Source organism: Chelonoidis abingdonii, unplaced genomic scaffold (genome assembly GCF_003597395.2).
Source record: "Chelonoidis abingdonii isolate Lonesome George unplaced genomic scaffold, CheloAbing_2.0 scaffold0496, whole genome shotgun sequence".
Classification (NCBI taxonomy): domain Eukaryota; kingdom Metazoa; phylum Chordata; order Testudines; family Testudinidae; genus Chelonoidis; species Chelonoidis abingdonii.
This window is the reverse complement of record NW_027424757.1, coordinates 24428-30009: the sequence shown is the minus strand read 5'-3', so window position 1 is coordinate 30009 and position 5582 is coordinate 24428. Positions and strand designations below refer to the sequence as shown.

At 44.2% G+C, this 5582-nt stretch overlaps 1 non-coding gene across 1 annotated transcript; it reads right to left on the bottom strand.

Moving 5' to 3' along the window:
* Positions 1-384: 384 nt before the first annotated feature.
* TRNAL-CAA (transfer RNA leucine (anticodon CAA)) lies at positions 385-493 on the bottom strand. Its single transcript has 2 exons — positions 456-493; positions 385-419 (listed from the first exon to the last, which is right to left on the bottom strand). It is a non-coding gene; the product is annotated as a tRNA-Leu (tRNA).
* Positions 494-5582: the final 5089 nt, after the last annotated feature.

The window sequence follows — 5582 nt, the reverse complement described above, 5'->3', positions numbered from 1 at the left end:
CTTGGTTGTAGCTGCCTCCTCTCTCTGCTCCCTTTGGTGTCAATTCTGTACCCTCAGGAAGCAGCCAAACCAGAGTAGGTAGAGCACCCAGTTTAGGGCTCAAACCCAAGCCCTGAGACTAAGAGTCTTACCTTCCATTTATCAGTGTTTCCTGTACTGCTCCCTTCTTTCTCCACCTGTACGTTTGACATCCATACCTGCCCAACATCAAGCCATGCCAACTTTCTGGTGGGGAATAAACTGGAATTGACCCAACTAGGTGCCTTGAACGCATGGATTCTGATGGTAGTGAAAATTCCCTCTAACTTCTCTTGCTGCTACTCTAAGAGAGCTGCTAAACAAGTGCTCTTCCCGGCCACTTCTTGAGGTAGAGCTAAGAGGTTGTGTCAGGAGTGGGATTTGAACCCATGGCTCCTGAGAGAGACCAGAAGCCCCACTTGCAGAAAAGGCAGAGCCTTGAGTCTGGTGCCTTAGACCACTCAGCCATCCTGACACTGGGACAAAAAACAGCTCTCTCAACCCTCGTTTTCTTCAAGGTTGTATGAGCTGCTCAAGGAGGCTAAGACAGCATCTCTCTTTCAACATCTACATGAGATCTGGTTTTTAGACACCATCACCCTCATCTAAAGTTGCAGGTTTCCTACAACCTTGTGCCTTCTGAGGTGTTCTAATCTCCCCCCTCACTTATTAGGGGAACAAAAGACGGACACTAGGATAGAGGCAGAATAGAGACGCTTAGCTTAATGAGAACCTCAAACTCCCGCCACATGGTCAAGCAGCCAGAATTCACAATCGGTACTGGCCTTGTTTGTTTTTGTTTTTTTCCCCCAAAATAGCTCAGCACTCAGGGTGTTGAGCCCTTCTGGAAATCTTGCAAAAGAGTTTGGAGCCTGAATGGGAGTTGAGTTCTTATGAAAATGATGTTTTTGTTCTGTTTCACCAAGAAAATTGGGGAAAAAATATTAATCTAGGGTCAACCTGGATGTTTCTTGCTGTTTTCGTTCAGCTCCGGTAGGCTGTTTCGAAAGCTGGTCCATTCCCCATTACAGAGGGTAGAAGCAGAGAGAGTGAAGGAACCCCTGTGCTCAGCATCACAAGCTGAGCCCAAGGAAAAGCATTGAAACCCGCTCAAATGACGCTTTAGGTTCATCCATCAGAATCACAAGAGCAAGACAAAGAAATCTCAAGTGGAAGAGTCCTCGGGTTTCATTTACCCCATCGCAACCCTCTTGACTTCTTCTTCTGCCTACCTAGAGGTTGGTCCAGGAAAATCACTCACCTGATTATAATTTGGGCAGAGAAGCCCAGGAAGGGCTTGTGCTCCCCCTCCATGTGAGCGGATAGCATTCTGACTTTGTCTACGGGGTCTCTCGGCTTTGGCTTCCCCACTTTGTCAACTCGGTGCAGGCAGGAAGCAGGCTCTCCTCGGCTTTCGCAAGCCACTTTCTGTCCAAATTGGGAAACCAGTCCCGTCTCCATTCCCCTGTGAGAACAAGAGCAGAGAGTGAAGGAACCCCTCTGCTCACTTTCACCAACTGAACCCAGTCCGAGGCATTGAAAAAATGGAATTATGCTTCCCGTTCCTCCCTCAGGATCATCACCAGAGAAACAGACAAAAATCCCAAGGAACAATTCCTCTCTCTTTTATTTGCCCCCAAAGCAATCCTCTCCGCTTCGTCTGCCTCCCTCGAGGCTCTTCCAGGGAGAAAAATCATTGAGCTGCTAGGATGTGGGGCGTAGAAACCGAGGGTAGAGGGGGTTTGATAGCTCCTGAGAAGACCTTGACACGATAGAAGAGCTCTCTCGGTTTTAGAAGCCTCCTATCCTGGCTCCTTTGTTGTCAATTCTGTGCCATCAGGAAGCAGCGAAAGCAGGCTAGGGAGGGCACCCGGTGACGTTGCACTCCATACCTTTTATGGAAATATGCTTATAAGTGTGAGTATGATGTAACTGGAATATGCTTTATGCAAAAGGTCTCTTGTAAGGTATCATAACAAAGGTTCTAAGCTACTGAATATATGCCTCCTATTTGTATGCATGTCTCATTCTTGTATCTGAAGCCAGAAACGTGAAGTCTAACTCTGAGGTCCTATTGTAATTATGCAAAGCGTGGGCCACTAATGGTGGTTTAAAACCTTGACGGCTCCCATTGACCCAGACAATTGGTTGTAAACATTTTTTTTGTCCTGCAAACCTTCCTGTGTACGTGTGGGCCAAGCCAGGAAGAATGGAGATTAGGGCTCTTACAGAGAGCACGAAACTGGAATCCTTCTTAAATCTGGTATTTTTCCATCTAGAAGGAAGGGTGAGGACCCAGAGAGACAAAAGATTCCCGCCTTATGCCAAAGCTAGAAAAGGGGGTGAAGCAGGACAAAGGGGCTGCCAGTCATGAGAAACCCCCTGCTAAGATGTCTACTGGAAGTAAGGAGGACTGTAGCAGGGGAAAGGATTGGGCCCAGACTAGGAAGGAGTCTAGTCTGTGAAAGAAGCTGATTGGAACCACCTCTGAGGGTGAGCGATTCCCTGGAATCAGTTTCTTTATGTGTTAGGCTTAGGTTTTGTTTTATTTTGCCTGGTGACTTCCTTTGTTCTGTCTGTATGACTTGAACACTTACTCCTACTTTTATACTTATAAAATGATTTTTCTGTTATTAATAAAACCAGAAGTAAGGATTAATCCCTGGGGGAGCAAAGACTGTGCATATCCTCTCGCGTGATTAGTGAAGGTGAAAATTTAGGAATTTACCTGTATAAGCTTATGAGAGGCAAGGGATTTATTTGGATCACACTTTGAGCACTTTACTAGAGAGGAAGAAAACCTTCCTTCCTTGACCTACAATCAGCTTGTTCCAGGCTGAGGTTCGAGAGAATTGATTTCATCTTAGATGCAATGCCAACAAACACCCTGTAGACATTGGAAAGGAGTCTGAAAGTCTGCCCCAAGCCGTTGCCTTTCATCAGTGCACCTGAGCAAGGGTAACCATTGGCCTAGAGGTGAAAGGCCCATAGCCCACTCTCTCAGTCTTCAGCAGCTAGATCTTGGATGGAAAAGCTAATGATCTTTCTCTGGGTGGTTACTTCCAAAGACTTGTATATAGCGCTGGGGAAAGATTTTTGGATGAATATTCTATTAGTGAAATATTTTGGTGGACCCAAAAATTGTTTGGTTTGTTGTTCACCAGAAAGTGAAAAAAAAGAAAAAGAATCTTGGGTCAAAGTGCAATGTGTTAGGAGTGCAAGATCAAATCCAACGTGGGCTCAACCCACGATCGAGGATTAAGAGGCTGCTTTTGCTTGAACTGAGCTGTAGTCTATTGCAATTAGCACGCATGGGCTAATTATTGTGGTTTAACCTTGACGCTCCCATTGACCCAGACATTGTTGTAAATGTTTTTTGACCTGCAAACCTTCCTGTGTAGTGTGGGCCAAGCCAGGAAAAAATGGAGACTAGGGGTCTTACGAGACGCAGGTACTGAATCCATCTTAATCATGGTCTTTTCCATTTAGATGGTCCTAATGAGGACCCACACCATTTACCAAAGTTTTATGGCATGCTCAGAACAATTGTTCCTCTGTGTCTTGTTCCATTCAGCGGCCCTACTCTAACTGTACACTATGTTGATGACCATTTCATATGGAGACACCACGGGAGGAGGCCCTTTATTAATTCCCAAGATTTTAACTTTTCAACGCCTCATTCAACTCAAGCCTGGACCGGCCACCGAAGATTCCCCTTCTGAACACTCACTGCATATGATCGATTGTCACGTAAAGACTACCCCTACGAAACTCTACGAGTTTACTATACTTACTTATGCCTCAGTTTCATCCGGCCACATCCATGACCCTTGCTATAGCCAGCTTAGATCAACCCATTTGCTGCAATCCCTTCAGACAGAGGACACCACCTCATGATCAAGCAATTACCCCCTGGGGTATTGAAGAAAGAGACTGCAGATAGACAAAGAGTACGAGATGTCTCTACTACAGACAGGCCGCAACAAAGTAATTAAACGAACAGCACTAACCATCCCTACAGCCCCAAATAAACCTCTCCAGCACATCATGAAGGATCTACAACCATCCTAAGGAGATCTCACTCTTATAGACCTTGGGACAGGCCAGTCCTACTTCAGACAGCCCCCAACCTGAAGCAAAACTCACCAGCAACTACTCACCAACAACAAAACACTAACCCAGAAACATCTGCAACAAACCCCACTGCCAACTCGTCAGCATATCTATTCAATTCGACACCATCATAGGAAAACTACATCAGCATGCCATCAGGGGCTGCTCCACCTGCCATCTACCAATGTGATATATGCCATCATGTGCCAGCAATTCCCTCTGCCATATACTTGTGACCAAACTGACAGTCTCTATGCAAAAGATAAGGACACAAATCAGACATCAAGAATTGTAACTTTCAAAAACCAGTAGGAAAGCATTTCAGTCTCCCTGGACACTCAATAACAGACTTAAAGTGGCTATTCCTCAACAAAAAAACTTCAAAAACAGACTCAAATTAATTTGAATATTTGACACTATCAGATTAGGCCTGAATAAAGGCTGAGAGTGGCTGGGTCACTACAAAAAAATCACTTTCCTTATGTTGATAATCACACCTTCTTGTCAACTGTTGGGAATGGTCCACATCTGCCATGATTAAGCTGGCCTAGTTAGCACTGACCCTCCACTTGGTAAGGCAACTCCCATCTTTTCATGTGCTATATATTTATACCTGCTTACTGTATTTTTCACTCCATGCATCTGATGAAGTGGGTTATAGCCCACAAAAGCTTATGCCCAAATAAATTTGTTAGTCTCTAAGGTGCCACAAGAACTCCTCATTGGTTAAATCTGGACAAGTAATTACTGATATAACTATTGTGAATATGTTTATAGTAAATGAGAGAGGCAGAAGTTTACTAAACTAACTATTGTGGGTATATTAATAGTAAATAAAGTAGGCAGGAACTTCCTGAACTGGTGAGATTGCCTTAGCCAATCTGCAAAGTGATTGGCGTGTACAAAATTTGCAAAGCTATTGGTCCTTACATACAAGACGCACAGATGTTGGTAGCTAGGAAAGATGTCTATTAAGTGTGTAGTGTTTCATATGAATTGGAATTGTGGTATCACCTTGCACATAAGCCCCCTGGATCTGGGCCTGGCCAGCATGGGTAAAGAGCTGTTACATGCCTAATAAAAAAGTATTAGAGTTGAGCTGGAGTTGAAATGAGATAGGTTTTTTTGGATCCCAGAGAACTGGATAAAGCGTTCCAGAACTGGTTGAGGTGTTCTGGATAAGCCAAGTGGAAAGGTCTTGGAGGGAATTCCAACAATGGATCAAAGTTTCCCAACACAATGAAGTCTTCTGAATGTCATCACTATGTCAGATACATATTAGAATCTTCCTTAACTCCTCCAACAAGGCTTTGTTAGTTTGGGATTTGACAGATTAGCAGGTTGAATAGGAAAATCTTGAAAAAAAACTCCAGTTGACTTTAGTGAGGGCGTAACAAAGGCCATTTTCCTACTTTTCATCTGAAGAATTTCCATCACACTCTCAGTCATGT